Below are 12,141 nucleotides of genomic sequence, written 5' to 3' on the forward strand. Positions count from 1 at the left end.
GCGAAAAGTTCCTACTTCTGCCTTCTTGCTGTGGCGATGCAGATCCAAGGCTTGCCAGAATGCCCTTGACTTCACATCAGAACAGCTGGTGTGTGTGTGTGTGTGTGTGTGTGTGTGTGTGTGTGTGTGTGTGTGTGTGTGTGTAGAGGAAAAGAGTCTCCAGAAGCTTGGAAACTTCTGCACTTTAAAATTTTGCTGGATATTAAGTGGAAAGTGAGGAAGTGTGTCAGCAGAAGAGATTACCTCTCAGGCGTGAGTAAAGTGGATGAGACAGATTTTGCAAAGAATGTCTAAATCCTGGCTGACAGGCAAAGCCTGTTTAGAAAAATTATAGGTTGAGCCATGGGAGGTGATCTTCCTGCTGTCAGCAAGAGGATATAAGCCATTAGAAGGCAGGTGGTTAGACAAGTCAACCAGGGATCCAGATTTTCACCTTGGCAAAGATGCTTTTGATAGGTAGTTTCTTATCCCTGTTCCCTATTTGCTTATTCTTGTTCCTGAGGCTCAATCTACAGCAGGGGTCTTCAAACCTGGCCCTTTTATGACTTGTGGACTTCAACTCCCAGAATCCCTCAGCCAGCATGAGGAATTCTGGGATTTGAAGTCCACAAGTCATAAAAGGGCCAGGTTTGAAGACCCCTGATCTACAAGGATTCTCAGAATGAGCTGCCTATAGAATTTGCAAACCAGAACCAGAACCCAGTTTTATTTAATTATATTCCGCCTTTATTGTTTTTATAAGTAATTCAAGGGGGCCAAACACCTAATATTCCTTCCTCCCCCTATTTTCCTCACAACAACAACCCTGTGAGATGGGGTAGCTGAGAGAGAGTGACTGGCCCAAAGTCAACAACCAGCTTTCATGGTTAAGGCGGGAGTGGAACTCGGCATCTCCTGGTGATTGGTTCAAAGTCACTTACCCAGCTTTTATACCTAAGGCACAACTAGAACTCACCCTCTCTAGGTCATTGGCCCAAGTCAACCAGCCAGCTTTCATGCCCAAGGTAGAACTAGAATTCACATTCTCCTAGAAATTAGCCCAAAATCGCCTCTACCCCAGCTTTTATGCTTAAGGCACAACTAAAACTCACCATCTCTAGGTCATTGGCCCATGTCACCCAGCCAGCTTTCATGCCCAAGGTAGAACTGGAACTCACAGCCTCCTAGAGATTGGCCCCAAATCACCCAGCCAGTCTTCAAACCTAAGGCACAAATAGAACTCACAGTCTCCCAGTTTAAAAGCCTGCTGCATTAAAAAAGCAGATCAAAACAGATTTTGATTTCAGCGACTACTCAGACTCTGTCCCAGAATGAGTAGCAGCAAAGTGACTCCAGGGAGAAGCAATCTTGATTCTCACCTCTTGAAATCTCAGACTGGATCAGTCTGAGGCTGCAGTCAATTTGTCAATGGCTACGTGAAGACTCGGGCATTTCTTGCCTTATCTGTCAATCACTGACGCTTCTGTAAGTCACAGCTTTCCACCTACTTCAGGAAATGGGGCAGACGGGCACCAAACCTCAGTTCCAAAGGCCTTCTGGCCATCAGTTTTGGAACGTGGCACCAAAGAATGTGTACTGGAAGAATACCGGTAGTCCCTGACTTTCCAACCGTTAGTTTAGTGAAGTTGAAACGCGACTGAAAAGGAATGACTTTTTAAATTTGCATCCCACCTTTATTATTTTTTCAAATAACTCAAGGCAGTGCATATATCCAACGCAACATATATATTGTGGCTGGTTGCAGCCCAAGTTTCAGTACAGTTCTAGCAAGAATAAAGTATGAGTTATCCTGTACTCAGCCTCGTGTCGTCATTCCTGCACCCAAGAGCCCACTACTTAACACCGTGTTTCTCCTGTTTTTCCCCAGAGCAATAACCATGAGATGGTTGGGCTGAGAGAAAAGGACTGGCCGAAAGGCACCCTCCCTCACACTGTCATGTGATCGTACTTCAGGCCGGTTCGCACCACTTTGGCAGAAACGGTAGCTAATTTTTTTGCTGCCCAGGCCCAGAATGGACTTGGGGAAGCGGCATCCACACGGAGAACCGGTGGTACACCTATTTGAATCCCACCACTGCTTCAGGCGCTCAGCAATATGGGCTGCATTTACAGCTATTTGCAATGTCCGGTGTGCATGCACAGGATCATGTGACCGGGTTTTACGACACTTTTGTCAAAAAGCAGAAGTTGTTTCCGGTTTTCAGCAAAACGGCAATAGTAAACAATGCATTTGCTTAAGACTGGCAGATAACTGTCTTGAAATTGTTCTACCGGCAGCAAGATCTGACTGCTGGCCCAGCGACGGATTCTATTGCAAATCAGGGCTGTTTCCAAAAGAGGCCGAGGAGGAGAGGTCCCGGGACTTATGGAGTGAAGGAACTGGATGAGGCTGTTGGCAGGCCCAGAGGAAGGGAGAGAGGCTTTTGGAGAAGCTGGTGGCAGCAACAGCGTGCTCCAGGGGCGAAAAGAAGCAAGGCCTTTTTAAGGAAAAGGTGGAAAAGTCAGGATCAGAAAAAGCAAAGGAGGCGAGGTTGGCGTGCAGGAATACAATCTAATTTGAGGGCTAATCCACATGGAGCTCGGTTTCCATCTGTCCTGTTTGCCATCATTCGATGCCTAGAGACTAAAATGGACGATCTGAAACTTGAGCTGGCCACGAACAAGGAGTGTATATCAGAAGTGTCGACCCTTTGACAGCTGTATGCAACGAAATTTCATTTTGATGTATGCCGATTGGTGTACATTCAAAGTGACAATAAAGTTGTTATTGTTATTATTATTATTGAGTCAGTCATGTGACTGAACTGAATTAGAACTATCACCACATGCGACCATAATGGGCAGACTCCATCATATATTCAGGACTACTAGTAGTGGTTAGGATGCTGGCCTAAAAATGAGGACAGTGTGAGTTCTAGTCCCGCCCTATGGAATGAAAGCCGGCTGGTTGACTTTGAGCCAATCACCAGGAGACTGTGGGTTCTAGTCCCGCCTGAGGCATGAAACTTTAGGCCAATCACCCTCGCAGTCAAACCCACCTCACAGGGTTGTTGTGGCAAAATAGGAGGAAGGAGGGTTATGTATATTCACCACTTTGAGTTACTTATAAAGTAATAAAGGTGGGGTAAAGATAATAATTTTCTAACATTATTATTACTTGAATATATAGTGTTCAACATATCTTCAGACAAAGGCAGTCTCTACATTTTGCAAAGAAAATGAATACAAAGAATAAATTGTCACTGGTTTGAAATGATAACTGCAAAACGCAAACATTTCAGAATACATGACATTTAACCTTTCTTGTGCATACAACTGGAGGAGCAGCTCACATTGGCAATTAGAGCTCCAAATGGATCTGTCTTTTAAAAACAGTCTTTAGTGGAGCATTTAACTCTATACGCATTGTGCACACAGGAACAAACAAAAGCCATCATTATAGCTCTGTGTCTGGAGAGCTGAAAAGCAGCAACTTCTGAACTCATTTAAGAAAAACATTGTGACAAAAAGCAAAACTCAGCAATTTCTGATTTTCTCCATTTCCTCTATTGTTTTTACTGTCCAAGCAAGAATTGCCATCAAGTGAAAAAGTCTCAACTGAAATTAAGTATACACTTCAATTCTGTTGCACCACACCCACAAATTTCTGCCTTCTGTCCCCAGGCATCCTTGCAGGTGTAAAAGCCAATGCTTTACTCTCTGTTTCAACTGATGGGTGAACTGCTTGGAACATACCAGTTGCCTGGAAGGTAATATCAAGACAAAAACAAATGAGTAAATATATAAAAAAGATTCTCATCCTAAAAAGCATTGCAGTCTCTCAAAGTATTTGCCAAAAAGACCTACTCAGCTGTTAAAACTGGACTTGACAACATGGGATATCATGTTGGTGTTTTGTGAAGAGACGGAGAGTTTATCAGCATGTGGTCCTCAACGGAACCGCATCTATATGGAGGGAAGTGTGTAGTGGGGTGCCCCAGGGCTCTGTTCTGGGCCCAGTGCTCTTCAACATCATCAACGATTTGGACGAGGGGATAGATGGGGAACTCATCAAATTTGCAGACGACACCAAGCTGGCAGGAATAGCCAACACTCCAGAACAGGGGTCAGCAACCTGAAACAGTGAAAGAGCCACTCAGAACCGGTTCCCTCACAAAAGGAAAAACTGGGAGCCGCAAAAAATATGTGCGCATACGCGTACATGCACACATGCGCAGAACAGGGTTTGACTGAAGAGTGGAGCCAAGGCGAGATATGTACCTACCCTGCATATTTGAATTGATTGGTTGAACTTTTTTAGTCCCACTTTTTTGGGGGGGCTGCACATGGCAGAGGACTGGGAGCCGCAGGAGACAGCTGAAAGAGCCGCATGTGGCTCTGGAGCCGTGGGTTGCAGACCTATGCTCCAGAAGATAGGCTTAAGATATAGGAGGATCTGGACAGACTTGAACACTGGGCGCTATGTAACAAAATGAAATTCAATGGTGAAAAAAAGTAAGGTTCTACATTTAGGCAAGAAAAACCATATGTACATATTCTCCAAAGTGCCTGAAGGCAGGACAAGAAGCAATGGATGGAAACTAATTAAGAAAAGAAGCAACCTAGAACTAAGGAGAAATTTCCTGTTAGAACAGTTAATCAGTGTAACAACTTGCTTCCAGAACTTGTGAATGCTCCAACACTGGAAGTTTTTAAGAAGACACTGGACAGCCATTTGTCCGAAATGGTAAAGGGTTTCCTCCCTGAGCAGGGGGTTGGACTAGATGACCTCCAAAGTCCCTTCCAACTTTATTATTATTATTATTATTATTATTATTATTATTATTATTATTATTATTATTATTATTATTATTATTATTATTCAGACGTAACTTCTTTCTGCTTTTATCCTAAATCACAGAAATGGATAACTTGAGAAGGAGTTGATTATTTACAGCTAGGCCAATTCTGAAATCTGGGTGAAGTCAGGAAAACTGAAGTTATTATTAAGGAGGTTTGTTAACAGCCTCAAATCTTTGCCTCAAAGAAAGGCAAAGCAGTCACAGCTAAGGTAAATGTCACATCGAATTAAAGGATGGGCATAAAGAATTCACTGAAAAGTTGCACAGGGTGATCAAGTGTGCCAAAGATATTTAAGGTACAGAAAGATACAGAGTCAGATCAGGCAGCGTCTTCATTAAAATTATGCTTTTCAATTTGTGTCCCAAAGAACTCAGAAGTAATTAGCTACTTCAGGGTTTGAGAAAATATCTGAGGAGGGAACATGCAAATCTATGACGGCATTGCTTTATAATCAAATGAACAAACAGTCTGTATGGGTGCAGAAGTGTGCTTGCTAGCCCTTCCTCCAAAGTCCTGAATGTATGAAAGGAAGGCAAGGAAGAGAAGAGAAGGGAAGGGAGGGGAGGAGATTATTTATTGGCCAAGTGTGATGGGACACACAAGGAATTTGTCTCAGGTGCGATAAGAATTTAGAATAGAATAGAAGAATAGAATAGAATAGAATAGAATAGAATAGAATAGAATAGAATAGAATAGAATAGAATAGAATAGAATAGAATAGAATAGAATAGAATAGAATAGAATAGAATAGAACAACAGGAAAGAATAGAATAGAACAGAATAGAATAGAACAGAATAGAACAGTGCTTATTGGCCAAGTGTGATCGGACACACAAGAAATTTGTTTCTGGTGCATAAGCTCTCAGTGTTCATACAGACAACAAAAATTACATAAGATACTAATAAAAGAAGGTAATAGGAAAGATGGGAAGAATAGTAGTAATACAGCAGCCCTACAAATGGGTAAGAATCCTTAGGCAGAAGACAGTGCTGTGGGAATTACAGTAGGTGTTTAGCAGAGTGATAGCATGAGGAAAAAAAGACACACCATCCTTGTGTCTAATTGTTTTGGCATGCAATGCCCTATAGCGGCATCATTAGGGGAGGAGTTGAAACAGTTTATGTCCAGGATGTGAGGAGTCTCTAAATAATTTCTCAGTCTTCTTTCTGGCTTGTGCAACATGCAGGTCCTCAATGGAAGGCAGGCTAGTTGCAATCATTTTTTCTGCAGACCTAACTTATCTGTTGAATTTTATGGATGGACTTATGTGCTGCATCAGCCCAAGGAGAACCAAGTTTAATCACCAAGTTGTACGTTGTTGGAGTCCAGCTGTTGGCAGTGTGGGAAGTCAGCCCACCAGAGAAGGCAATATTAAAAGGGCAGAAAAATATATTTCCTCAAAGGATCTTAAAGAGGCAGAAAAGCAGGCCCAGTTTTTCTTAATAGCCCCAAGTTTCCCTCCCCCAAGCAGAAACCAGCTCTGTAGAAATGCAGATGTAAATCCAGGAGACCTAAAATCTATATACCCCACCCAAACTCTTAAGACAAGACACAGATGCCAAACCCACAGATGCCAAAGGGCACACTCAGACTCAGGTCAAAGTTCTTACCACAGGAACAACTCCAAACAAAAGGCTCCGGACAGTATAAAAACCCACTCCCTACGTGTGCTCACTCTCTCTTTTCTTCCAGAACCATCTTTCTGTCTGGCTTTCCTCTTCAATAAACTGCAACCTTCTTTCTAAAGCAGTCGCCATGTTGTTTATTCCCGGCTTGGACTGGACCACGATGAAGACTTTTCCTTCAACAGCAGTATACAACCATTTGTTTAATGACCATTCAAAGATACCCCAACAACATGAATCACAAGTACTTTTAGGCAAAGCAAAGAACATTTTATTAAGGCAGGTGGTGGTGAAGTCTTTATATAAGGTATAGAAACAAAAGGTACATACATTTGATATATATGATGCGTGAGAAAGCAACAAACAATAAAAGAATAGATGTGGAAAAAAATACCTTCAAAAATACCATCTCCTCTTTTCTTGTCCAAGTTTGTTTCTTTTAACTCTTATAAAACATAAAGACTTTAGAATGCAGCCCTGTTATTTGATTAATGGTTCTTAAAAAGGGTAGTTTTTGCACATCAAAGGAAATGGTTTGGGCCTCAAAGGGAAGAAAAAAAACATGGCCTGGATGTCATCCTAAAATGTGAATATCACCTTTATTGAAATGCTAATAATGAAGTTTAAAATCCAATAGTGTAGAGGTGTTGAAATAGCAGTTTTGAAGGACGCTGTTGCAAATGACTTTCCTTATCAATACCATAACAACATGGAAGTATCCACTAAGCCACAATGTTCTATGCACCTGAAAAGATGCATAGAACATTGTGGCTTAGAAATGCAATTTTTCCTTCCAGGAAAGTTTGGGTGTAAAAATGAGCTTGCTGGGTTGAGTTTTGAGTGGAATGCAGAGGTTCAAGGGAGTTTCCCGTCAGTGTTAGCCAACTTGAGTCAACCCTTTTTCAAAAGGCAACTGGACTTTTGTTTTTCCTTGAAAACATTTTGCTTCTTCAGTTCTGACTGAAGAAGCTTCTTGTTTGAGAAGCAAAATGTCTTCAAGTAAAAACGAAGTCCAGTTGCCTTCTGAAAAACTTTGCAAGTTAGAAAATCAAAACAACAGCGAAAGAATCATGCCATCCACCCCCTTGGTTTGCACTATTTAATCCTTAATTTTAACTGTTTTTAACTTTTTAAAGCCATTTTTAAGTCACCCAGGGTTGCTCCAACAGTGAGAGGGTGTGGCATAGAAATTTAATAAATAACTTTCTATTTTAAACCTTGGGCTGAAAGGAATTCATCTCATTTAGACCTCAGCTAAATAAATAGTTACGTGGACCATTCCCAACAGAATTCCTTGTGGGCTTCTGGAAGGTTATTAAGAGTTTGTTTTGACTTAATTTTAAACAGGTATCTAGCAGCAAATAATCCTAGAGGTTTCATTATATAGATGCCACAGCAAGAGGGGATAAAAGTTATCCCTGGGGGAAAAAGCTTTTTTTCTGTATTTTCAAGAGATTTCTGAGTGCCAGGATGTTATCCATGCCATAAATCAGTGGCATAATTACTTTTTTCTTTCAATTAAGCTGTCAGCAAGGAGCTGAAAGACTCGTCTGTCACTGCACGTTTTTTTTTGTGTTCGTCAGAAAAGTTCATTTCTAACTGTACATTTTTCCCCTGCTCTCTGCACCTGTTGTGATAACTTATCTGGTAACCATAGTGAATCCCATATGACTAGCTATGTTATGGTTTCAGTCTGTTTAGTGCGCATGTCTAGAGAAAGTTCTGAGTTGTTATCTGTATTGTTTTCTTCACTTTGCTGTTACTGTCTGTTACATTTAGGATGTAGTGAGCTAGCTCTGTATAATATATATTTAGTTTTTATATTTTTGTAAGTAAAAGGTATTTAGTAAGATTATGCGTCGTGTTTTTCTTGCCTTCCTGCAAGTGTATCATGCATTCTCTGAAGCACGGTCCGTCGCCCTCTACAAAGGTGATTTTTACCTTGACATTTTGGTATCGAGGATGGTTTGATTTATGTTTTTGGAGATGCATGTTTCTGCGGCTGTTATCAGTTAGTTAGTGCTAGTGAGGCAGCGGTGATTAACTGCTGAAACATGTCAGGAAGGAAGCCACGGCTGAAACGGGAGGCCAGGAGCTTGTCTGTTGGGCATCTCCCTTCGACCTTAAGGACTCCGATAGCTTCGGCCACACGCCTTGGAGAAGACGCACCTGCTCCTGTCTACGATGCAAGGTCAGTCACTCCTTTTTCTACTTTTCCAAGCTCCCTGGCAGCTGCTTTTGGAAATGTTCACACTCCAGGGGCTCAAGATGAGTTTCAAAGGCTTGGAGTGAAACCTAAAGTTCAGCCAAAGAAAATTCCTTCTGCTCCTTCAAGCCCCAAGCAAACTATGCGAGATAGGGCTATGCAAGGCTACTGTGAACAAATTGGGGTTTTTGAAAGGCGTTTGCAGCAGGCAAAGGAATATGTGTCAATGGTTCAGCAATATGAGAGGTATTATGAGCATGAACCGGCCATATTGCCACACCCACAAGGAGAAGCCATATTGCCTCCTTCTTCCCCAAAGCCAAAGTCACGCCCATCATTGAGTGTCATGCAAGACGAATGGGAACCGGAGGCTCCTATGTCACATGATTATGGGCTGTCCCAAAGGCCATACAGAGCCACAGTGATGCCTGAAGCAAATGTTATAGCACCATCTACTGGTGAAGCTGCATTAAGACATGAATTGGAGCTCTCACTCTCGCAATTGTCTATGGAGGAGTTTTTGCTCAGAGATACAAGATTTCTGCCGTTATCTGAGGCTCCAGCCCCTGATGGTGCTAGGATTCCTGTTACTGTTGCTTCTCCTGTTAATATTGCTTCTATGCAAGCCCCTCTACCTGGCAGAACACAGCCATATTTAACCCACATGCAATTGCCACCGGGTTCTTATATGCGAAGGCCAGTGTCATCTGCAGATTATGCTACTGCACCAGCCCCAGCGCCAGCGCCTCCTGCTGGCCAGGGTAGAATAGCAGCTCAAAGACAGTCACAGCCAGCACCAAGACTACCGGCAGCTTCAATGCAACTGCCGCATGTCCAGGCACAGACGCCACTGGTGCCCCCTGCAGGTTATGGTCGGATTACACAACCTGCACAGCCAGTACCTCAATTGCATATTCCTCATCAAACATCTTCCATTGTACCACTGGCTGGTGATTCAAAATTAAAGAAGTCAGGACAGAATTACAGGGCATGGGTCAGTGAGGTTGGACTTTTGCTACGCAGAGAAGGTACTCACATGATGGTGTTTAATCCTCCTGCCCAGCCATGGACTCCTGACATATGGGACTTGGATAATAGAGCATGCACAACATTATTGATGTCAATGGACATTGAATTGCAGCTCACGTTTTCACAAGATGCAACTGCCCAACAAATTTGGACTCAGTTAGAAACATGTTATCGGCCTACATCAATTGAGTCTACATGTTTGCTTTTGTCTGAGTTCCATGGTTCCAAATTAAAACCTGGTGAACATATTGGAGCACATTTGACTAAAATGAAAGGTATTAGAAAAGAACTGGGCGAAAAAGGCTATCCTATTGATGATTTTCAAATGATCAGCATTATCATCAATTCTTTGAATCATGAGTGGAAAGATGCTATTTCCAAGATTAATCAAGTGCCTATTGCTCAACGCACAGTGGATCATGTATGCAGAATTTTAGCCGAAGAAGAGGCACTTATGCAAGCTGCGCCACATTTAAGGGAACCACCTGCATCAAGAGCTTCAGCGAGGCGTGCCTTCCGTGGAAGGACCTACGTTCCAAGAATGCCAAGATGCTACATCTGCAATTGTGTGGGACATGCCACCCGGGATTGTCCCCAGCGAGTTCCAGCGCCCGTCACATACCAGCCCAGAGGAACAGATTCCAGAGGAGGCAGAGGTAGAGGCGGACGACAAGGTCGTGGTCGTGGTTCCAGGCGTGATCCACAAGCTCCACTTGTCACATTGGTTGTGACCAACGATCCACAGCCTCAACCAGAGTATGACAGACGACTTCTTTGGACTTTGGACAGTGGAGCAGCATTACATGTTACCTACAGAAAAGAGCTTTACACTGAGATGCACGAGCCTGAACCTGAACTTCGTGAACTTTACTCTTTTTCCAATCATCCTGTTCAGGTCATGGGAAAAGGAACTGTCTACATTGAAGAGCTCGGTGCTCTCATTCCAAATGTTTACTATGTTCCGTCTGCCAGTAGTAATTTGCTTAGTCAGAGTCATTTGTCTAGGTTTTCTCATTTTCAGGTTCACCATCTTGAAAAAGCAAGTTATATAGTCAAAGACGGAGATATTGTTGCTGAAACCGTGTTGATTGGTGGTGTTTATTACTTAAAACCAAAGCCTAAGCAGCAAGAGCAGGCAAGTATACACGTTCCAAAGAGCACAGGCCCAGAGAGAGACGTCCCAGAGAGAGATCCTGTTGCTACTCCAAAGGTTCCTAATAATGATAAAAAGACAAAAAAGACACAGGTTGCTCACAGCAAGCCTGGGGTTCCTAATAAAAATGCTAATGTTGAGAATTCACTAACAGGTAAACCTTTGCATTCCAGGTGTATCCATAAGTGGCACAGAAGATTGGGTCATGCCAGTTTCCGTGTTCTGAAGAAGATGCCAGAGTTCGCAAGAGGTTTGGATCTAAAGGGGTGTAAGGTGTTTTTGGACTGTGCTGTCTGCAAGAAAGCCAAATCCAAGGCAGCAGCAATTCCAAAACGCGCTACACGCCTGTCAACACGCATTTTTGATTTGGTACACACTGACATAGTTGGTCCTTTTGCACCAACACTTGGTGGTAAAAGATATTTCTTGACAATCGTTGACAATTATTCTAGATATGGATATGTATATCCTATGAAAGAAAAATCTGAGACCTTTCAGATCTTTAAAGACTTTGCTAGTCTTGTCTATACCCAATTCGAGGTCAACATTGCCAGAATCCAGAGTGATCGTGGTGCTGAATTCATGTCTCAGCGTTTCCAGGACTGGATGCGTGAGAATGGGATAGTACATCAGACATCTGCTCCTTATACGCCAGCTGAAAATGGGGTGGCAGAACGCAGAAATGGGGTTTTGCAAACCATGATGCGTTGCCTCCTTGAAGATGCTAACCTCAGTCTTCCATACTGGGGTGAAGCTATCAAATATGCTAACCATATCATCAACCGCACTTGGAGTAGTGTGATAAATCAGACCCCTTATTTCATGTTGTATGGACACAAGCCTGATCTCTCACATCTCCATATTTTTGGTTCCTATGCTATGGTGAATATTCCTTTAGCCCAAAGAAAGAAAGGGGGTCCTGCAGCAAAAAGGATGAGATTTATGGGCATTGATGATAATTCAGAATGGAGCAAATACATTGACTCTCATCATGTTATTGTGGTTTCACAATCTGCTACTTTTGAGGAAGATGCTGACTGGTCCAGGATTCATTCTAACGATCCTGGAGTTTATTTTCCTAGAGATGATGTTGCTGACGCCACACAACCTGATGATCAAGATTCACAGGATAATGTTCCTTCCACGAGTTCTTCTCAACCTACTGTTCCGTCTTCGCAAGCCGCCGATGTTGCTGCTGGCGACAACGATGAAGACGAGGACGACATGGAAGAAGAATGGACGGTTGGCCCGAGACGTTCCAAGAGGTCCACAAAGGGAATTCCTC

This window comes from Vipera berus, assembly GCF_964194415.1.
Source record: "Vipera berus genome assembly, chromosome: 4".
NCBI classification, from domain to species: domain Eukaryota; kingdom Metazoa; phylum Chordata; class Lepidosauria; order Squamata; family Viperidae; genus Vipera; species Vipera berus.